This window comes from Pelophylax lessonae (genome assembly GCF_965119305.1).
Source record: "Pelophylax lessonae genome assembly, chromosome: 1".
Classification (NCBI taxonomy): domain Eukaryota; kingdom Metazoa; phylum Chordata; class Amphibia; order Anura; family Ranidae; genus Pelophylax; species Pelophylax lessonae.
This window is the reverse complement of record NC_138768.1, coordinates 497,854,490-497,878,542: the sequence shown is the minus strand read 5'-3', so window position 1 is coordinate 497,878,542 and position 24,053 is coordinate 497,854,490. Positions and strand designations below refer to the sequence as shown.

Genomic DNA, 24,053 nt, shown 5'->3' with positions numbered 1-24,053 from the left:
GCTCCAAGTGGCATAGGCGTTTTACAGCTCCAAAAAAACCCCAGGAACTGTGCGTTCTGGAGCTGCAGCGTCAAGCTGTAAAAACGCCTGACGCTGCTAAAGGCTGAATAACGTTGCTTAACGTGCGTTAAGCCACGTTATACGTTTTTTTCTTCCATTCAAAATCAATGGTTCCCTATGGGAGCCTATTGATTTGAATGGAAGGCGCGACTTTCGCTGTGAGAATCTTGAGGGGGAACTCCACGCCAAAATGGGGAAAAAAAACGGCGTGGGGTTCCCCCCAGGTTCCAAACCAGGCCCTTCGGGTCTAGTATGGAATTTGAGGGTAGCCCCACGCCGAAAAAATGGCATGGGGTCCCCCCCAAAATCCATACCAGACCCTTATCCGAGCATGCAACTCGGCAGGCCAGGAAAGGGGAGGGGACGAGCGAGCGGCCCCACCCCCCTGGACCATACCAGGCCACACGCCCTCAACATGTGCGTGTGTGGGTGCTTTGGGGCAGGGGGGACTCTGCACCCCCCACCTCAAAGCACCTTGCCCCCATGTTGATGAGGACAAGGGCCTCATCCCCACAACCCTGGCGGGTGGTTGTGGGGGTCTGCGGGCAGGGGGCTCATCGGAATCTGGAAGCCCCCTTTAACAAGGGGGTCCCCCAGATCCCGGACCCCCTTCCTATGTGAATGGGTATGGGGTACACTGTACCCCTACCCATTCACCCCATAAAAGGCAGTGTGTGTAAATAACGACAGGAGACGTTTTGAAAAGTTTATTAAAAATCTTCATCTGGTCTTCTCCTCTCCGCTCTTCTGCCCTCCGCTCTTCTGCTCTTTTGTCTCCTCTGGTCTTCTTCTTCCTCCGGTCCTCCTCCGACGCTGTCCCCAGTGATTATGCCGGTCTCCAGTCTCCACAGCTTATTATATAGTCATTAGGGGGATGGGCCTCCCGGTGACGTCACCGGAGGCCACACCCCCTTATGTCACCAACGTCGTCGGTGGCATAAGGGGCGGGGTCTCGTCGAGAGGCCACGCCCCTAATGGCTATATAACAAGCTGCAGAGACCGGAGACCGGCATAATCACCGGGACAGCGTCAGAGGAGGACCGGAGGAAGAAGAAGACCAGAAGAGGCAAAAGAGCAGAAGAGCGGAGGGCAGAAGAGCGGAGAGGAGGAGACCAGAAGAGAGGAGAAGACTGGAGCGGAGAAGACCGAATGAAGATTTTTAATAAACTTTTCAAAACGTCTCCTGTCGTTAACACACACTGCCTTTTATGGGGTGAATGGGTAGGGGTACAGTGTACCCCATACCCATAGGAAGGGGGTCCGGGATCTGGAGGGGCCCCTTGTTAAAGGGGGCTTCCAGATTCCGATGAGCCCCCTGCCCGCAGACCCCCACCACCACCGGCCAGGGTTGTGGGGATGAGGCCCTTGTCCTCATCAACATGGGGGCAAGGTGCTTTGAGGTGGGGGGGTGCAGAGCCCCCCCTGCCCCAAAGCACCCACACCCCCCCATGTTGAGGGCGTGTGGCCTGGTATGGTCCAAGGGGAGTGGGACCGCTCGCTCGTCCCCTTTCCTGGCCTGCCGGGCTGCATGCTCGGATAAGGGTCTGGTATGGATTCTGGGGGGGGGGACCCCACGCCGTTTTTTCGGCGTGGGGCTACCCTCAAATTCCATACTAGACCCGAAGGGCCTGGTTTGGAACCTGGGGGGGAACCCCACGCCATTTTTTCCCTATCTTGGCGTGGAGTTCCCCCTCAAGATTCTCACAGCGCAAGTCGGATCATCCTGATCCGACTTGCGGTGCGACTTCCATTCAAATCAATAGGCTCCCATTGATTTTGAATGGAGGCAGAAAAAATGCTGCTAAAAGCTACGTGACCAAACGTGTAATAACGCTAATGGAAAAAGCTACTGAAAGCACATTTTTACAGCTGCTTTTTCCCGGCGTCAAGAAACAGCTTTGGAGCTTGTTTTTATGACGCCCTGTTTGCATGGAGCCTTAAACCAACCTAGTCACCAGTGGCGGCTGGTGTGTTGGGGGCGCAGGGGCACCGCCCCCCCTATCCATGCGTCCAGCCCCCTAATCTACATACAGGGCGCCGGACGCATGGAGTTCAATGGGGCTTTTTTTTTTTTTTTTTAACCACTTAAGCCCCGGAAGATTTTACCCCCTTCCTGACCAGGGGGTATTTTGCGATTCGGCACTGCGTGACTTTAACGGACAATTGCGCGGTCGTGCGACGCTGTACCTAAACGAATTTGACGTCCTTTTTTTTCCCACAAACAGAGCTTTCTTTTGGTGGTATTTGATCACCTGTGCGATTTTTTGATCACGCGCTATAAACAAAAAAAGAGCGTCAATTTTGCAAAAATAACAATATTTTTCACATTTTTTTTATATGAAATTCCCCCCAAAAAAAAAGTAAAAATCAAAATTTTTTAAAATTTTCGGCAAATTTGTTTTATGCTACATATGTTTGGTAAAAAAAAATCGCAAAAAGCGTATTTTGATTGGTTTGCGCAAAAGTTATCGCGTTTACTAACAAAGGGAAAGATTTTTGTCATTTTTGTTGTTTTTTTTTTTTAACGCGTAATGGCGGCGATCTGCGATTTTTTTTGCGGTACTGCGACATTGGGGCGGACAGATCGGACCCTTGACTGACATTTGTGACACTTTTGGGGTTACCAGTGACATTTCTACAGTAATCAGTGCTATACATATGCACTGTTACTGTAAAAATACACTGGTTGTGAAGGGGTTAACTTTATTTGGAAGGGAGGGGCTGTGTGTGTCCCTAGGGGCGTGCTTTCTACTGTGATTGGCTGTGGCTTGAGCTGTAAGGACACTGATCAACGGATCTACATACTAGATCCGTTTTATCAGTGTCTTTACAGCGAGGAGAATGACAGGCAGCTTGTTTACACAAGCTGCCTGACATTCTCCCTCTCCCCCGCCGATCGCCGAGTGACCGGCGGACATCGGGTCCGCTGGTCACACGCGCGGGGGGGTCCGTGACCACGCGGGGGCGCGCGCTCGCTCCCTAGACCCTCACAAGCTAGTGACGTAGCCCTACGTCACTTTGCCTGTGAGGGGCTGACTGCCGACGTAGATCGGCGTTAGGCAGTCGGCAAGTGGTTAATATCACCGGATTATAGCCAGAGGCTCTAATAGGCTTCAGCAAGGGGTGGACTCAGGGCGCAGAGCAGTGCGCCCTGAGCCCACCCATTGTGTGACCATAGCGAATGAAAATTCGCTATTGTCACACGGATCCTCCTCCCGGCCAATGGCATGAGGTTTGTCTTTCGGCCAATCAGGAAGCCCGCTTCCTGATTGGCCAAAAGGCAAACCTCATGCCATTGGCCGAGGAGGAGGCGGGAAGACAGCACTCGAGGAGACGCAGGGACCGGAATTAAGCCGCCGCTACAGGTAAGTGTCTCGGGGGGGGGCATCCTTTCCAAGACATGGTCAGCGCACAGCCTGAGCCTATCTTAGGGACGGTGTGCCAATATCCTGCGCCCGTGGGAGACACGCACTCCATCCTTTCACCAGGCTCCAGCTGTAATGCGTGCAAGATGTATTGTGTGACGCTCCCAGACAGAGTCCAGACACAGTGGCATAAGTGCTTGCTGCAATTGTGTGTATTCCATATGGACTTTCTCTCAGCTGCTGAGATTGTTGACTCTTTACCATCTGCATAGATAACCCCTTACCTGGGTTCAGGAGAAATGTCCTCTCCACTGGGAACTGAAACATTGGTCTCTGTGCATTCAAAGGGGGGCACGCTGGTCACTGTGCATTGAAAGGGTGGCACGCTGGTCACTGTGCATTGAAAGGGGGAACGCTGGTCACTGTGCATTGAAAGGGGGGCAGCTGGCATCTCTACATTGAAAGGGGGCACGCTGTGGTCACTCTGCATTGACGGGGGCACACTATACCTTGATTACTGAAGGCCCCTTTCACACTTTTGTGACCTCAAAGTCACGCAATTTTTTACAGCGTTTTTGGCCACAAAGCAATGCTTATTAGATTTTTCTGTTTGCGCCCCCCCAAAAATTTTGAGCACCAGCCGCCACTGCTAGTCACTACGACTCAGGTTATGCAAACATCAGATTGACTCCAAAAATATTTTTCCAACAATAAATTAAAAAATTATAAACATTCCATTCTTGACATAAAAACTCTGTCCTCCTTTGCATTAAGCAAAAGGTGACATTAACATAATAATTTGGCCACGACAAGCAAAGGGGAGAGAGGGGAACGCCACAGCTCCGTTTCTGAAGCGACTGAGCCTGAGCTGCTGAGGCACCCCCTTAAATACCCCTGGATCGGGGTTCTGGAATAATCCGGCGGGACATTTAGGCAGGAGAAAAGAGCGGGAAGAGGCTATCTGACCCAAGAAAAGGGTCAGCTAGTTTGTTCTCCCCAGATACAGAGTTAAATTTGGGCAGGAAAGAGGTCACTTGACCTCCCGAGGAAAAGGTCAGCTAACCTTTTCCCCAGAGACAGTGATGCCGTTCTTACACGCTGTTATTCAAGATCAATAGGTGACCTTAAACAACCTGCTCCTGCCACTATCCCATGAGGAAAAGGGGTGCTATAGACTGCTCCCCTTTTCACCCCAATCCTCCGCCACCCATGCAATAAAGCCTCTCACTTTACATTGGATGTCTTACCAGCGGGTCAGAATGAGCAGTTCCCCTCTGGGGTTAATAACAGTCTGGTGGAGATCTATGGCTGGATACTCATAGGCAGATGCATCAAGTGATCACTCAGTTCGGATATATCACAAGTGCACAGGGAAGTAAAAGACACATCTAGTGCTCGCCATACAGATTCCAAAATCATTTAATAAAAAGATCAGCAACTTACAAAGCAAGCACTTAAGCAGTGCAGGCTGTACAGGCATTAAAACAGTGTTTCTCATGGCCGCGATGTAATGTTGACTGACAGGCTCCGCCTCCTATACGCGTTACTTCAGGCGTTGACTTCTTTGGTAGGGGTCAGGGGACTAGCAGCTAGCAGTGCTTCTGTATTTACAACTGACAGTAGGGAGAAGCCAGCAAGTGACCAGTGCGAGTGGCAGAACTCCGGCTGAAAAAAAGACATGGCGGGCAGCAGTGTGGCCTCAAGGGGCAGCTGCTTTGAGCCCCCCAACAATGATTGGGCCCAGGACAGCTGCCCCTTATGCCCTGCGTTTAAGACGGCCCTGCTCAGATGTGAATCATTGGTCGGGACTTGCTGGAAAGCTCTTGCTGTGTACAATCACAACGGGTGCTGATAGTGGGGGGGGGGGGGGGGGGTGCGCGCACGCACGCACGCACGCCCTAAAACCAAAAGTAGGCAGCAATGTACAGGTACGTCGCTTTGCCTACAGTGGCCGTTTGTTTGCAGTTACATTGCGGAAGAGAGGTTGCTAAGTGGTTAATGTCAAAGAGCAAAAAATGAAGGATGATTAAAGTGTAACCTTAAAAGTCAAAATACTTTTATCTGTCTCTTGAAAGAATAACTCCGGGCAAAAACATTTTTTCATGTCCTTGTTGCTGATCTACCTTCACAAACTATGCCATCCATCTTCTTCTTAGCTCAGTATTTCCTCTGTAATAGCCTGATACATTCCAAGGGGTTTCCTGTTTGTAACACCGGTGGCTGCTATTTCCCCAGCCACTGGTCTTGGCACTTCCCATTTGTAGTTCTATCTACAGCAAGTAGGGATGTACTTCCGTCCCCGCTTGCTGAAGTTGGCAGGGGGGTCTCACCGAACCCCAGCCTGTACAGTCCATGGAGTTAGTGTCCTCCTCTTCCTCTGCTCCCTGCCAGCACTCACCACCCCCAACACCACCCGCCGCCCTCCCGCCAGCCATCTATCACTGCTGCACAGGGATCATTAGGAGAGCCTGTTTGCAGAATGAGGGGCTTGATATATGTTGAAGTAGGCTTGTTCACATTTGTGCAGGCCTAGTGTACCCTCCCACATTCGCTGCAAGTTCCAAAGCATGATGGGAAGTGTAGTTTATTTTTAGAGAGAGGAGCAGATATGATGTAATCCTTGTTGTAACACTGTCAAGGTCTTACCTTGCCTTCCTGTTGGCAGCCATCTTGGACATGTGAAAACTGCTGTTGTTTATAAACTCTGTTTACATCATCACTTGCCTGCTGCCTGGGCATTGCTCAGTGATGATGTTGCACACCAGACTATATATATATATCACCTGTTGACTTGTAGTTCTTTGCCCTTGTGTTTGTGCTCCAAGGTGAATCACTGCTAGCAGTCCTCTGGTCTCTGTGGTTTCTCCGTACATGACTTGGCTGACGACTTTCCTGGCTCTGGATTCCACATCATCAGGCGACCCCGCATCAGACAACGACCCGGCTTTGGCAGACCCCCCGCTTCTGGACTCTATCTTGGCTTGGATGACTACCTGTTCCTGGACTTGATCTTGGCTTGCATAACTACCCGCTTCCGAACTTGACCCCGGCTGTTCTTGATGTTGCTTCTCTCTCTTGCTGTGCAATTATTATTGTTGCATAAATAAATTGCTTTATTTTACTTGCGTCTTCGTGTGGTCTGGTTTCCTGGCACCCTGATACACTGCTAGCAGTCTTCTGTTCTCCGTGTTCCTCCGTGCATGACCTGGCTTGGCTAATGACTTTCCTAGCTCTCGATTCCGCATCGACAGATGACCCGGCATCGGCAGACTACCCACTTCTGGACCTGACCACGGCTTGGATGATTACCCGCTTCTAGACTCGATCCGGGGTTGGATGACTACCTGCCCTGGACTTGACCTCAGCTGTTCCTGATTTCGCTCTTCACTCTTGCTGTGGGTTTATTGTTGTTGCTCTAATAAACTGCTTTATTTTACTTGCATCTTTGTGTGGTCTGGTTTTCTGGCACCCTGACAAACACCTCCTCTTTGGCAGAATAGATGCTGCATCTTTTGAATTAGAGCGCCGACTTCCTGAAAAACTAGTAAGACTTTTCTCCTTAATGGCAAGGAATTTCACAAATGTAATAACTGTTTAGTGTAGGGGATATACTAATGGGGGACTTTTTTTTTTTTTCTAACCCAGTGTTCTGTTTAAAAGGTATTATTTCCTATTTTATGTAAAAAACAAAATATGTATTGTCCTTTATTGCTTATACTGTATATCACCAGGCTGATCTTGCCAGTTATCGTCTTCCTGTTAATAAACTGACCACGCAAAGCAGAGAAGCTGAACTGTGCTAGTGTGCCCTCGCATCCCATTCAGAGATACAGGCTGGCTGTGCAAGCACACAGAGTGCCCGTATTTTCTGTAATCAGTGTAAAGCCATGCCCTTGCCCATCCCTCCTCCCTTGATTGACAACGGCTTCACTGCTAGCTATGCCCCAATAAATGCATGCCCATCTGCAAGTCTTCCATCTTGAATGATTCACAAAGTGTTCAAATTGTTCAACATGTTGATGGACAACCACGCGGCAGTGCGTAATGACATGAGCCCATGGGACTTCTCCAATGCATATTTTGATTTACTCATTCATTGGAGGAAATACAGCCCTATCTGTTGTGACTGACATAAGGGGACGTGTATAGAGGGGTACTTATTTCTTCCCCCCCAACCCCATGGGGTGATTATCTTGCCCATAAAAGGATGGACCACCTTGAGGGAGCTCTTTTTATATATACAGATCTTCTCACTCATGCCTTGCTATACTCTATTTGGACACGCATAGTAGAACACCACAAGACTGATATCAGATGGTTGTCCTATAATATAGTCCCAGCGCCCGCCCAGGGAGCATTCCTCGTATGTGTACCACTGGAGATGAGTGCTAGAGGGTCTTTCTAGCCCTGAGGAAGTGATTGGTGAAACGCGTTGGCACTGAAGACCCTTATCATATAGTGCTCATCATACTAGCCACCATACACTTCCCTCCCTTTGAGGGACTGTTTTAATACAATTGTTTTTGTGTATTGTTTTTTTTATTTTTTTATACCAATAAAAAATGTAATTTTATTGAACTATGGATATCCCTCTGTTTGGCCTGCACAGCCCGATTCTTTCTTTTTTCTTATATGGAAAAGTGTTAATTTGACCTGAACTTTACAAACTGAAAAAAAGAAACATAGGCAAGTTTTAGTTTTTTTTAATTACACTGAAGGATTGATGAATGGAACATATTTAACTACAGTATTTAAAATGTAAATAGGGTTAATGAACTTCACAACTACATAGAGAATAATGTGCTTTTCATTGTTGTGAAATGTGGCACAGCAGCTGCATGGGAAAAAGCCTAGGACAATGGTTAAAGCCTAAGTGCAGTCAAAATTACAGAGAAAAATCAGCACAAGGGACATCACTTACAGTGAGTAGGATGCAGGCCTGGACTGGCCATAGGGCACACCAGGCACTTGCCTGGTTGGCTGGGGGCCTCCGGGCTGCATGCGGGGCACAAAGCAGCTGTGGCCGTTGGGCTCAGTGGGCTGTCCCTGGAGCCTGTGGCTGCCAATTCAGTTCATGGCATGGCCGGGGGCGGAGACTAGAGGTAAGCTGATCCATGAGGCCTGTGAAGTGGGAGGGGCAGCAGGAGACCCTGTCTTCAGATTTCAGCCGATGTGTCATCGCTGCCAGACACCAGGGAACCAGAGACTCAATGAAGCCGGAGACACAGTGAGTACTGACCCCCCTCAGCACTGCCACTGACCCTCGCCCCAGCACTGCCACTGACGACCCCCCTCAGCACTGCTACTGACCCCCCCCCCTCAGCACTGCTACTGACCCCCCCCCCCTCAGCCCTGCTACTGACCCCCCCCCCCCTCAGCCCTGCCACTGACCCCCCCCAGCCCTGTCACTGATGCGATCCCCCTCAGCACCGCCACAAATCCGATCCCCCCCAGCACTGCCATTTATCCCCCCCTAGCACTGTCACTGATCTGTCCCCCCCCCAGCACTGCCACTGATCCCCCCCAACACTGTCACTGATCCCATCACTCCACCCAGCATGGCCACTGATCCCACCACCCCCAGCACTGCCACTGATGCCATCCCCCCACTAGCACTGCCACTCATCCCCTTCCCTCCCTCCACGCTGCCATTCATCTCCTCCCCTCCCTCCACGCTGCCACTCCTCCCATCCCCTCCCTACACCCTGCCAATGCTCCAATCCCCTCCCTCCACACTGTCACTCCTCCCATCCCCTCTCTCCGCGCTGCCCCTCATCCCATCCCCCCGCACTGCCACTTATTCCACTTCCCCCATACTGTCACTCATTCTACCCCCCCTGCACTGCCACTGATCCCATCCAAGCCTCCCCCATCACTGCCATTCATTCCATCCCCCCAGTACTGCCACTGATCTCATCCTCCTCAGCACTGCCAACAATCCAGCAGCATTACCACTCATCCCACCCTCTTGTACTGTCACTCATCCTATTCCCCCCGAACTGCCACTGATTCCACCCCCCTAGCACTGCCATTTATTCCATCCCCCCAGCACTGCCATTGATCCCACCCACCCCCACTGCCAATCATCCCAACTACTGGCACTCATCTTATCCCCCTCATCACTGCCACTCATCCCACCCCCCACACTGCCACTGATCCCAAAAAATCCCCACCCACCAGCACTGCCACTGATCCCATCCCCCCACCAGCACTGCCACTCACAACAACCCACCAGCAATGCTACCAATCCCATCCCCCCTCACTACCACTTATTCCACTCTCCTTCCACACTGCCACTAATCCCATCCAACCCCCCCCCCCCCCCCACCCCCCAGCACAGCCACTCAATTCACACCCCCTTCCCCAGCACTGCCATTCAATTGACCCCCCAACACAGCCACTCAATTCAACCCCCCCCCCCCTCCCAGCACTGCCACTCAATTCATCTCCCCTCCCCCAGCACTGCCACCCACTCAATTCCCCCCCCCCCCAGTACTGCCACTGATCACACCTACCCCCCTATGGGTGGTCACCAATGGGTGAGCAGTAAAAATGTGCTGTAATCTCTAGCAATCAGCGAGCAGTGATCAATTAGTGACTGTAGCAGGCTAAATAGAACTAAAAGACATTGAGAAACCGGTAGCTGTCATTATTTGTAATTTGGTTTAAATAAAAAAACAAAAAGGCTGCTCAGTCTAAAATTACCCGGCCTATTTTTTTTGTCCCAGTCTGGGCCTGGTAGGATGTGTCCTTTGTGGTGATTCCTCTTCTGTTAAAAACTCAACCTTTCTTTTGAAATTTTCCAAAAAATAGGAAACAAAAGAAAAAAATATATAAAATCAATCATTCATTATCCATATTACATAATATATGTTTTTGTTTCAACAGTATTTATATCTACTGTAAATATGGATAATAAACTCTTCCACCAATCTTATATGTAGCACTCTCCTAGTTAGGTTGCTAGGATGTTTTTAGTTTTGTTGGTTCCTCTGTCAGTGGAGCAAATGGTAATTGCTTTGGGCTGTTCTGTTTTTCACAGGCTGCAGGTTTGATTGTTTCCTCCTGTATTATAGAATCATAGTAGGCTGATAAGTCAAATAAGCAGAGTATTTATGGAACTTCAGCTAAACCCTGGGGAGGTGTGCCCAACGCTGTGTATTGGCTTAGGCCAACAAAGCCTAGGCCTAGGGAGGCACTTTACAGGGGGGCAGCAAAAAAGCCCCTCTGCACAAAAAAAAACAGCCTAATCCCGAACGGAAATAGTCCCTGCCAGCAGTATCTTTGGTGGGTGGGGGGGGGGGGTATCTACGGACCGCACCCATCCAGAGGGGTGACACCCATCTGCCGGGCTGCATGTCCTAACCACTGGTTGTGGTGTGTGGCACCAGCACTAAGGGGGCCGTCTGCATGTTGACAGGATTGGCTAGATGGAATCTGATCGTCCAACGCTGTCCAATGAACTTACGCTTTAATGTCATATTGAGATCCAAAGACGGCAGAGGAGCAGAGGACTGTGCTGTGTACAGAGTGGACGATCCTCCCTGCTCCCTACCTGGGACCCGCTCCATCAGTCCTCCTCATCTTACATTGACACCGCTGACATGGATCTCAGGGGGTTGCTATCTGGGTGACCCAGGATGTGTCCCCCCCCCCATAGGAGAAGAATGTAGGATGCCTGGCTCAGGGATGTGCTGCCATACTACATGGGCTCTCCTCTGCGTACCAGGAATAATACCCTGTGTATTAACCCCTCTCTCCTGGATCTTCCAGGATGTCTTTTAGACTGTGGTGACCTGTTGGGATCTTCCAGGACTGGGAGTGATGGGAAAGTCCTGATCCCTCTCCCCTCCACCATCCTGGAGAAGTGTATAGGGAGGACTTCTGCAGCCTTCCCCACACCGACTATGGCTGTAGCTATAGCCAGCTCTCTCATTTGACAGAAGAGACAGGCAAGGGAATCCAACAGTGATCAGGTGTGTACCTCAAAGAGACGCAGCAGCAAAGACGACCGATCCCTGTGCGAGATGTATATCCGGGGGTGTTCACTAAAGTCCACTTCTGCAGTGGGAGACAGAAGCCGGTTCAGAGAAAACCAAGTCAGTGCATGACAGCTATTTATACTCCATACATCCCTCCATACATTTGTCCCCCCATCCACCCTTCCCTCCTTCCTCCATCCATAAATCTGTCCATCCTTCCATTCATTCACCTCTACTTCCTTCCATCCATCCATCCGTTAATCCCATCCCATTATCCATCCCTTCTTCCCTTTCTTCAACAATCTCCATAAAGCTGACCCAACACAAAAAAAAAAAAATCAGATTGGACATTCTCCTTTATATTTACCAAAACCATGTAATAAAAGAAAAAGCTTGACATACATTCACTCTGTATCCAATCAGGCAGGCCCTTGTACTACACATTTGATGGTACCTCAAAATGAGATTGTACAATCAGATACAGTATAGTATAGAATATATTAAATAATAATCCTCAGCCTCACGCCCAAACTGTAGAACTATCTCCGCGCTTAAGGAAACTCCAGCAACCTGCTGGTAATAGTATATACCAATATTGCTGCAAATAACGAATATATTTGGTGATAAGATAAAATAAAAGAATAGTAGCGCAGAAACAGCATAAAGATGTCTCATGAAATAAACTGCAAATCACCCAAAATTAAGTATAGTACTGAAAAACAGTCCTCAAAACATTAAGTGACTAATCACGCAGGGTATTTATCAGTGTAGTATAGTAAAGCAAACACCAGTCCCATTGACCATCAGATCATTGATGACACAAATATGTTTAGTCCTTCCTTATATGATCATATAAACACATTTAACTAGGAAGTCAATGTCCCGTGTGGTCTTGTAGGATCACCTCTAATCCACCACCAAGTGCAGGGGGAAGGTAAGAAATGGCCACTCACCGGATCACCATGCCCATTTACTCTCATAAATGAGCCCACCTCACATATGTATATCCACCCGTTGTAACATACAGCCACAGGATAAGACAGGTACCAGTAAGGGATAATCCGTGGTCCACTCCAATTATGATCACTCAATCTTCCTCACATGTATGTGGAAATAAAGAATATGCCTCCACTAGTGCAATATGTCTGATACCGATTTTATTCAAATAAAATAAAGTACATTGCACTCACTTGTGGTAAAATACAGGTAAGCTCATCATTCTTATGGGGCCACTGCGGTCGGCATTCCCTGCTACACAGATTAGGCTCCACGCCAAATCGGGTAGTTCCGGAAGTCCTCCACGGCCGTCAGCCTCGATTGGGTGCGTCTGGCCACGCCCCGACGCGTTTCATCACTTCCTGACTTCAACTGGGGGCGCGGCCAGGACGATGCACACAGCCCATTTATGCTGCGCACAACGGCGCCGCATCCAATCACAAGGCAAGTAGGTCAACCGGAAGGACAACGAGCACCACAACACCGGAAGGTAAACACCGTCCAGAAAGCCCTTGAGTCCAACCCCCCCGGAAACAGACAGTAACCACCTCTGCAGACACCAGGAATCAGAAGGAAATCCAGCTAATGTGTCATCCATGAATACTCTTATAGAGGCAGATAGTCACTCCGGGTGCCCCGTTACCTGTGATTCTACTTACAATCAATGATGGTGAATGCCTAAACACCAAATCATAATGCAATACGATAGCCCCAATCCGCTTAATCATATTGCTAATTAGAACCCGGAATCCATATTTCATGTGAACCCTGATTCTAATACAATAAATAAACATAAAAATCATCTTATAAAATCTCATATATCATATAAAAACATGTAAAACCATAAGATATATGTTAAAAAACCAAATGGTTAGAATATCAAATGGTTAAAATATATCAACTGTTAAAATACTGAACACTGTGTTGAAAAGAAATAAATAACAAAGCATGCTAAAAACACAATCTGTCAAGATGAATTCATGGGGACAGCTCTCCTTATCTCAATAAATAGATAGATAAATAAATAGAAATATAGACACAACCAGAAATTAAGAATCACTAATAAAACAGTTGATGTCCAATTCAATATTTAATCCAACCGGAGCGAGGGATTGGGTCAGGAAGATCCACTTGGTTTCACACTTCGAGAGTTCCCTGACCCAATTCGCCCCTCGCCATGGTGGAGTGACCCGTTCAATGCCCCAGAATGACAGGCCGCTTGGGTCCCTCTGATGGTGCTGTCAAAAATGAGCTGGCACATTATGTTCTCGTTTGCCATTTATTATGTTGGTGATATGTTCTCCCACCCGAATCTTCATAGTACGTTTGGTCCTCCCTATATATACCAATTTACATGGGCACATGAGACCATAGACGACATGCGTAGTGTCGCATGTAATCAATGATTTAATCTTAAAAGATTTATCAATGGCAGGGACGGAAAAGGACTCACGTCTTCTCTGGTTAGTCGCCGCCAAAGTGCACGCTCTACACCTTCCAGAGGTGAAGGACCCCTTCAAGTCTGGGAAGAAAGAAATCTTAGGTGGATCTATCACTTTCCTCACCACACGATCTCCGAAATTAGGGGCTCTTCGGTAAATGAAGGAAGGTTTGCTCGGTAGGGCAGGGCCCAAGGTCCTGTCCATCAAAAGTATCGGCCAGTGTTGTCTGAAGATATCCTCTACTTTCTTATAGTCATTAGAAAAATCGGAGAGGAAACTCCACTGTTTGGGATCATTATCAATTTCCCTAGTTTTTACTCTAGGGGTCAGTAGTCTAGGTGCTTCCAGAATTTTGGCAATTTCCCTATCCAAGACAGATTCCTCATAACCCTTGGCCACAAACCTCTCTTTCAGAACACCAGCCTGATCCATGTAGTCAGTGGTGGATGTACAATTGCGCATGAATTGGCCTCTGGGAATGTTCCTGAGCCAATTAGGGTGGTGGCCACTCTGAATAGCGAGGTAACTATTTCGATCGGTGGTCTTAAAAAATATCTTGGTGGTTAAGGCATTTATCTCCCTTTTAATCGTTACATCCAAGAAGTGGATCTCACTCTGGCTATAGTGGAAGTCTAGTTTGATGTTATTTTGATTTGTGTTTAGATGTTGCATGAAAGACACCAGATTTTGTTCGGCCCTTCCCAAATAAAGATGATATCGTCTATAAAACGACGATAGTACTTTAATTTGGGTCTGATTGTGTTGAACACGAATTTGTCCTCCCACTCTGCCATAAATATGTTGGCCAGACTGGGGGCAAATTTGGCGCCCATGGCTACACCAGTCCTTTGGCTGAAGAAATTGCTCCCATACCAAAAATAATTATGACTTAAGCAAAAATCAAGGGCTCTTCGTATGAACACCTTTTGCTCCCATGGTAAGTCATCCCTCCTGCTCATAGCCCAATTAAGGGCCAACAATGCGTCGTCATGTTGAATGATGGTGTAGAGGGACGACACGTTGGCCATGACCAAAAAGGCCGACGAGTCGTCCCCCAACAACACATCACCCAGTGACCGCAGGAGGTCGGCCGTATCTTTTAGAAATGCCTTAGTTCTTACCACACTGGTTTGTAGGAACCTATCCAGATATTGGCCAACTCTGGCGTTAACGGACCCTATCCCATTGACTATGGGACGTGGGGGTGGGTTATCCGGGTTTTTATGAATTTTAGGTAGTGTGTAAAGGATAGGGATGTGACAGGCACTAGGAAGTAAGAAATTCCTCTCCTTTTTTGTTAAAACACCATCCCTAAATCCTAAGCCTACCAAAACTTCCAAATCTCTGACAAAACTGGCAGTAGGGTCCCCTGGTAATTTAATATAAGTGAGGTCATCACTCAGCATCGCCTGTATTTGATCATGGTAGAATGTTTCATTCATAATTACAACACCCCCACCCTTATCCGCAGGGCGTATAATGATTTCTTTCCTGGATTCCAATGATTCCAGGCCCTCCTGTATATGATTATACTTCCTTTCTACCTCATATCCAGGTTGTAGAGCCTGGAGATCACGTATTACTAAATTCTTAAATACAGTAAAACCTTGGATTGTGAGCATAATTCGTTCCGGAAACATGCTTGTAATCCAAAGCACTCTTATATCAAAGCAAATTTTCCCATAAGAAATAATGGAAACTCAGATGATTCGTTCCACAACCATTTATTCATAAGTCTTTCAGTTTATAGTCTATATACAAAGATTATAGCAATGTGATAGGTTGTGTCATCATAAAATGTCCATCCACAAATGATGCCTCCACAAGGGGATTAGAAGCAAAATCTAGCAGAGCTACAGAATATAAGAGAGAAGAGAGGCGCCTCTAAGTGTAGCAGTATGGGGACATTTAATGAAGGTACAGCATTTAGCAACTCACATGGTTGATGATTAAAGAGGCACATCTAAGTAAGCAGGCATCCGGGGTAAAGCTGTCCACATAGACCATCTTCTGAACCACTGTCTCTCACCGATGTCAGTCTGCAATTGTGATTGGGAAGACTACCCTGCAATAGAGTGATCTGAAAGCGAGACTTTGAATCGCTCGTGGAGCGCAGTGTGGAAGGGGGTGATGAAGATGGCAGTGCGGAGGATGGTCTATGTGGACAGCTTTACCCCGGATGCCTGCATACTTAGATGTGCCTGTTTTAATCATCAACCATGTGAGCTGCTAAATATTGAACCTTCATTAAATATAACCATATTGCTACACTTAGAGGCGCCTCTCTTCTCTTTTATACCCAGTTGTGACATGACGCTACTTGTATATCAAGACATCACTTGTAAACCAAGTCAAAATTTATTTTAAAAATTTGCTTGTCTTGCAAAGCGCTCTCAAACCAAGTTACTCTCAAACCAAGGTTTTACTGTACATCTAAACACTGATTGTTGTTACCTGGTGGATTGAACACCGATTTATTGCGTAATCCACTGTTCACAACCCCTCCGCCACCACTATTGCTAATGGACGTAATGGGGTTGTTCAAGAAGTGCTTTTTAATGTTCAGCTTACGCATATACTTATGTGTGTCCACATATGTATTGAATTTATTTATAGCCCTTTTTGGGGTACACTTGAGTCCTTGGTCTAGGATGTGAAGCTCACTTTTTGTTAAACTCACATCACTGATGTTGAAGATGCCCTCGTTCACCAGTCCCTCCTTTTTTTTGTGCTGTATCCTTCTCCCTGCCCGTACTCCCCGTCGGGGTAGGTATTTTCCCTGTGGGTTTGTCGGTCCGTTTGATGGTTCCGGTTGTAGGGACGATGTTGTCCTCTCCCTCTGCCTCTCCCTAAAAATGGCTGTCCAGGGTGATTCTGGGGGGTTCTAGGTTCCGGGGCTTCACTCTCACCATTTGATCTATTCGCCAACACTTGGTATTGGTTATGGGTGGGTATTCCCACTGGTTGCAAATTCCCTCGAGTGACCCCTCTTCTATTTTTGTTGTTATTAATATTCCTGTTCTCCTTATTTGCTCCCTTAATTGGTGGACCTGTCCATTCAGTGATTGCCCTCATCGTTGGGGGGGGGCATAGGTACCTTTGGTCTCACGACCGGGGCAGGAGTCTGTGGAACTGATTGTTGGTCACCAGTTGTTGCACTAGTACTGGCTTCCATAGGAGCCTCAACATCAGGCCCTGCAGTCTGATATATGAGATTTTATAAGATGATTTTTATGTTTATTTATTGTATTAGAATCAGGGTTCACATGAAATATGGATTCCGGGTTCTAATTAGCAATATGATTAAGCGGATTGGGGCTATCGTATTGCATTATGATTTGGTGTTTAGGCATTCACCAGCATTGATTGTAAGTAGAATCACAGGTAACGGGGCACCCGGAGTGACTATCTGCTGTGCCCCCAGTTGAAGTCAGGAAGTGACGAAACGCGTCGGGCGTGGCCAGACGACGCACCCAATCGAGACTGACGGTCGTGGAGGACTTCCAGAACTACCCGATTTGGCGTGGAGCCTTATCTGTGTAGCAGGGAATGCCGACCGCAGGGGCCGCATAAGAGTGATGAGCTTACCTGTATTTTACCACAAGTGAGTGCAATGTACTTTATTTTATTTGAATAAAATCGGTATCAGACATATTGCACTAGTGGAGGCATATTCTTTATTTCCACATACATGTGAGGAAGATTGAGTGATAATAATTGGAGTGGACCACGGATTATCCCTTACTGGTACCTGTCTTATCCTGTGGCTGTATGTTACAACGGGTGGATATACATATGTGAGGTGGGCTAATTTACGAGAGTAAATGGGCATGGTGATCCGGTGAGTGGCCATTTCTTACCTTACCCCTGCACTTGGTGGTGGATTAGAGGTGAACCTACAAGACCACACGGGACATTGACTTCCTAGTTAAATTTGTTTATATGATCATATAAGGAAGGACTAAACATATTTGTGTCATCAATGATCTGATGGTCAATGGGACTGGTGTTTGCTTTACTATACTACACTGAGAAATACCCTGCGTGATTAGTCACTTAATGTTTTGAGGACTGTTTTTCAGTACTATACTTAATTTTGGGTGATTTGCAGTTTATTTCATGAGACATCTTTATGCTGTTTCTGCGCTACTATTCTTTTATTTTATCTTATCACCAAATATATTCGTTATTTGCACAAGTAGCAGCAATATTGGTATATACTATTACCAGCAGGTTGCTGGTGTTTCCTTAAGCGCGGAGATAGTTCTACAGTTTGGGCGTGAGGCTGAGGATTATTATTTATTGTTTCTTTGTTCCACTCTGCAGCTATGGAAGCAATTAAGTTCCTCAGCACGAGGCAACTTGATTTAAAAAACATCTTTGCCCAAAATCATGTCCCACCAGTTGATGAGGATATTAATGTTACCCTCAAAACTCTGTCCTTCACTTTGGAAAAACAAGTGAGGACCTGGTGGGACATTACCACTCTAGAAGCCTATCTTTCAGAAGGAATCGTGAGTAGGGGCCTCCGGTGGGATGTGGCACCACAGGATGGACTAAATGATGAATTATCCACATCTGAATGGTATAAATGTTTCCATCAGGTTGGATTGGAGCTACAGACTTTAGTGTTGAAAAGAAAAAGACAAAAAATGGAAATTATTAATAAAAAGATTTTGGCTTTACAAACCAAGATTGAAGCGAAAGGGGACAGTCCGGAGATTAGAGATTTTAATAATACTACCAAAATCAAATTAGATAAGGTGGACAAAGAAACACACCTTAAAAAGTAAAGAAATACACCAGGGATCTGCAGGATTTCAAAAATGGGCAGGTATTTTGTTTGGCAAGCTACTATACCTATGATGCCTGTGACTGCAGGGCCTGATGTTGAGGCTCCTATGGAAGCCAATACTAGTGCAACAACTGGTGACCAACAATCAGTTCCACAGACTCCTGCCCCGGTCGTGAGACCAAAGGTACCTATGCCCCGCCCAACGATGAGGGCAATCACTGAATGGACAGGTCCACCAATTAAGGGAGCAAATAAGGAGAACAGGAATATTAATAACAACAAAAATAGAAGAGGGGTCACTCGAGGGAATTTGCAACCAGTGGGAATACCCACCCATAACCAATACCAAGTGTTGGCGAATAGATCAAATGGTGAGAGTGAAGCCCCGGAACCTAGAACCCCCCAGAATCACCCTGGACAGCCTTTTTTAGGGAGAGGCAGGGGGAGAGGACGACATCGTCCCTACAACCGGAACCATCAAACGGACTGACAAACCCACAGGGAAAATACCTACCCAGATGGGGAGTACGGGCCGGGAGAAGGATACAGCACAAAAAAAAGAAGGAGGGACTGGTGAACGAGGGCATCTTCAACTTCAGTGATGTGAGTTTAACAAAAAGTGAGCTTCACATCCTAGACCAAGGACTCAAGTGTGCCCCAAAAAGGGCTATAAATAAATTCAATACATATGTGGACACACATAAATATATGCGTAAGCTGAACATTAAAAAGCACTTCTTGAACAACCCCATTACGTCCATTAGCAATAGTGGTGGCAGAGGGGTTGTGAACAGTGTATTACGCAATAAATCGGTGTTCAATCCACCAGGTAACAACAATCAGTGTTTAGATGTATTTAAGAATTTAGTAATACGTGATCTCCAGGCTCTACAACCTGGATATGAGGTAGAAAGGAAGTATAATCATATACAGGAGGGCCTGGAATCATTGGAATCCAGGAAAGAAATCATTATACGCCCTGCGGATAAGGGTGGGGGTGTTGTAATTATGAATAAAACATTCTACCATGATCAAATACAGGCGATGCTGAGTGATGACCTCACTTATATTAAATTACCAGGGGACCCTACTGCCAGTTTTGTCAGAGATTTGGAAGTTTTGGTAGGCTTAGGATTTAGGGATGGTGTTTTAACAAAAAAGGAGAGGAATTTCTTACTTCCTAGTGCCTGTCGCATCCCTATCCTTTACACACTACCTAAAATTCATAAAGACCCGGATAACCCACCCCCACGTCCCATAGTCAATGGGATAGGGTCAGTTAACGCCAGACTTGGCCAATATCTGGATAGGTTCCTACAAACCAGTGTGGTAAGAACTAAGGCATTTCTAAAAGATACGGCCGACCTCCTGCGGTCACTGGGTGATGTGTTGTTGGGGGACGACTCGTCGGCCTTTTTGGTCATGGCCAACGTGTCGTCCCTCTACACCATCATTCAACATGACGACGCATTGTTGGCCCTTAATTGGGCTATGAGCAGGAGGGATGACTTACCATGGGAGCAAAAGGTGTTCATACGAAGAGCCCTTGATTTTTGCTTAAGTCATAATTATTTTTGGTATGGGAGCAATTTCTTCAGCCAAAGGACTGGTGTAGCCATGGGCGCCAAATTTGCCCCCAGTCTGGCCAACATATTTATGGCAGAGTGGGAGGACAAATTCGTGTTCAACACAATCAGACCCAAATTAAAGTACTATCGTCGTTTTATAGACGATATCATCTTTATTTGGGAAGGGCCGAACAAAATCTGGTGTCTTTCATGCAACATCTAAACACAAATCAAAATAACATCAAACTAGACTTCCACTATAGCCAGAGTGAGATCCACTTCTTGGATGTAACGATTAAAAGGGAGATAAATGCCTTAACCACCAAGGTATTTTTTAAGACCACCGATCGAAATAGTTACCTCGCTATTCAGTGGCCACCACCCTAATTGACTCTGGAACATTCCCAGAGGCCAATTCATGCGCGTCAGGCGCAATTGTACATCCACCACTGACTACATGGATCAGGCTGGTGTTCTGAAAGAGAGGTTTGTGGCCAAGGGTTATGAGGAATCTGTCTTGGATAGTGAAATTGCCAAAATTCAGGAAGCACCTAGACCACTGACCCCTAGAGTAAAAACTAGGGAAATTGATAATGATCCCAAACAGTGGAGTTTCCTCTCCGATTTTTCTAATGACTATAAGAAAGTAGAGGATCTCTTCAGACAACACTGGCCGATACTTTTGATGGACAGGACCCTGGGCCCTGCCCTACCGAGCAAACCTTCCTTCATTTACCGAAGAGCCCCTAATTTTGGAGATCGTGTGGTGAGGAAAGTGATAGATCCACCTAAGATTTCTTTCTTCCCAGACTTGAAGGGGTCCTTCACCTGTGGAAGGTGTAGAGCGTGCACTTTGGCGCCGACTAACCAGAGAAGACGTGAGTCCTTTTCCGTCCCTGCCATTGATAAATCTTTTAAGATTAAATCATTGATTACATGCGACACTACGCATGTCGTCTGTGGTCTCATGTGCCCATGTAAATTGGTATATATAGGGAGGACCAAACGTACTATGAAGACTCGGGTGGGAGAACATATCACCAACATAATAAATGGCAAACGAGAACATAATGTGCCAGCTCATTTTCGACAGCACCATCAGAGGGACCCAAGCGGCCTGTCATTCTGGGGCATTTAACGGGTCACTCCACCATGGCGAGGGGCGAATTGGGTCAGGGAACTCTCGAAGTGTGAAACCAAGTGGATCTTCCTGACCCAATCCCTCGGTCCGGGTTGGATTAAATATTGAATTGGACATCAACTGTTTTATTAGTGATTCTTAATTTCTGGTTGTGTCTATATATCTATTTATTTATCTATCTATTTATTGAGATAAGGAGAGCTGTCCCCATAGTTACATAGTTACATAGTTAGTGAGGCTGAAAAAAGACACAAGTCCATCCAGTTCAACCTATGATGTGTGTGTGTGTTTGCTTTTAACCGTACATTGTATACCCCTGTATGTTGTGGTCTTTAAGGTGTCCATCCAATAGTTTTTTGAAACTATCAATGCTCCCCGCTGATACGACTGCTTGCGGAAGAGAATTCCACATCCTTACCGCTCTTACAGTGAAGAACCCCTTACGCACTTTAAGGTTAAACCGCCTTTCCTCAAGTTTTAGTGAGTGGCCACGTGTCTTATTGTATCTCCTTTCTCTGAATAGTTTGTTCCTTATGCTAGGGTCGCCAGTACAGTATTTGTACATTGATATCATATCCCCCCTCAATCGTCTCTTCTCCAGAGAGAATAGGTTCAGTGCTTGTAGTCTTTCCTCATAGCTGATGTCCTCCATTCCCCTAATTATTTTTGTTGCCCTTCTCTGGACTTTCTCCAGTTCCAGCACATCCTTCCTGAGGACCGGTGCCCAGAACTGGACAGCATACTCCAGATGTGGCCGGACCAGAGTCTTGTAGAGTGGAAGAATAATCTCTTTATTTCTGGAGTGAATCCCCTTTTTTATACAACCCAGTATTCTGTTGGCTTTGCTTGCAGCGGCTTGGCATTGCATGCCACTTCCAAGCCTGTTGTCTACCAGTACCCCCAGGTCCCTTTCCATCCGAGACTCAACCAGAGGTTCCCCCCCTAGTGAGTAGCTTGCTTTCTGGTTTCTGGCCCCCAAGTGCATTACTTTACATTTTTCTACATTAAATCTCATCTGCCATGTAGTTGCCCACCCCGTTATTTTGTTCAGGTCTGCTTGCAAGATTTCCACATCCTGCATAGAAGATATTGGCATGCCTAATTTAGTATCATCTGCAAATACTGAGATTGTACTAGATATCCCCTCCTCTAGATCATTTATGAATAAATTAAACAGGATTGGTCCCAGGACAGAACCCTGGGGGACCCCACTTTCCACACCCGCCCAATCAGAGTACTCCCCATTAATCACCACCCTCTGGACTCTCCCCTGGAGCCAGTTCTCTATCCAGGTACTCACCTTATGGTCCATACCTATCTTCCTTAGTTTGTACAGTAAGCGTTTGTGGGGAACGGTGTCAAAGGCCTTTGCAAAGTCCAGATACACCACATCCACAGGCTTACCTTTATCTAAGTGGCAGCTCACTTCATCGTAGAAGGTTAATAGATTGGTTTGGCATGAACGATTTTTCATGAATCCATGCTGATTACTACTTATAATACCGTTTTCATTACTAAAGTCTTGTATGTGGTCCCTTATCATCCCCTCCAAAATTTTGCAGACTACTGATGTTAGGCTGACCGGCCTATAGTTACCCGGGACATATCTCGGCCCCTTTTTAAATATTGGTACCACGTTGGCTTTTTTCCAATCAGCTGGCACCATACCTGTCTGTAAACTATCCTTAAAGATCAAGAATAATGGTCTGGCAATCACCTGGCTGAGCTCATTAAGAACCCTTGGGTGCAAGCCATCCGGTCCCGGGGATTTATTTATGTTAAGTTTCTCTAGTTTAGCTCTAAGTCTATCCTCTGTTAGCCATGGCGGCACTTCCTGAGGTGTATTATTTAGTTCGGCCTTACAAGCGGGGTTCGTGTAGCCCCCCGATTCCTTTGTGAAGACTGAAGAAAAGAAATTATTTAACACTTCCGCCTTTTCTCTGTCCTCTGTGGCCATTTTTCCTTTATCATCTTTTATGGGGCCAATGTGTTCTGGCCTCGCTTTCTTACTGTTTATATACTTAAAGAACTTCTTGGGGTTCTTTTTACTCTCCTCCGCTATATGTCTCTCGTGTTCTATTTTAGCCGCCCTGATTTCGTCTTTACATTTCTTATTACACTCTTTGCAGTGCTTAAATGCTGCCAATGACCCCTCAGTCTTGTATTTTTTGAAGGCCTTTTCTTTAGCTCTAATATACATTTTTATGTTGGAGTTTAGCCACCCAGGGTTTAGTTTTGCTCTTTTAAATTTATTTCCCTGTGGAATGCACTGGCCCACCCCCTTGTTAAGTATGCTCTTGAAGCACTCCCATTTTTCCTCCGTGTTCTTTGTTCCCAGGGTTCTATCCCATTTGATATTTTCTAGCAGCGAGCACAGTTTAGGGAAATTGGCTCTTTTGAAATTCAGTGTCCTTATATTACCCTTGTGTTTCCTATTACTGTAATTAATACTGAAACCAATTGACCTATGGTCACTGTTCCCCAAGTTGTCCCGTATTTCTATATCCGTGAGCAGGTCTGTATTGTTGGTAATCAGTAGGTCAAGTACCGCATTGTTTCTTGTCGGTGCATTCACCATCTGACCCATGAAATTGTCCTGCAAAACATTTAGGAACTGCCTTGGCTGAATGCGCGGTTCCTTCTGCCCAGTCTATATCAGGATAATTAAAGTCCCCCATTATAATGACATTTCCCATCCTTGCTG

At 46.6% G+C, this 24,053-nt stretch overlaps 1 pseudogene across 1 annotated transcript; it reads right to left on the bottom strand.

Annotated features, from left to right (window-relative positions):
- Positions 1-13,452: 13,452 nt before the first annotated feature.
- On the bottom strand, positions 13,453-14,277 carry LOC309547154 (annotated as a pseudogene). Its single transcript has one exon. The product of its transcript is annotated as an uncharacterized misc_RNA (transcript).
- Between the last annotated feature and the right edge of the window lie 9,776 nt (positions 14,278-24,053).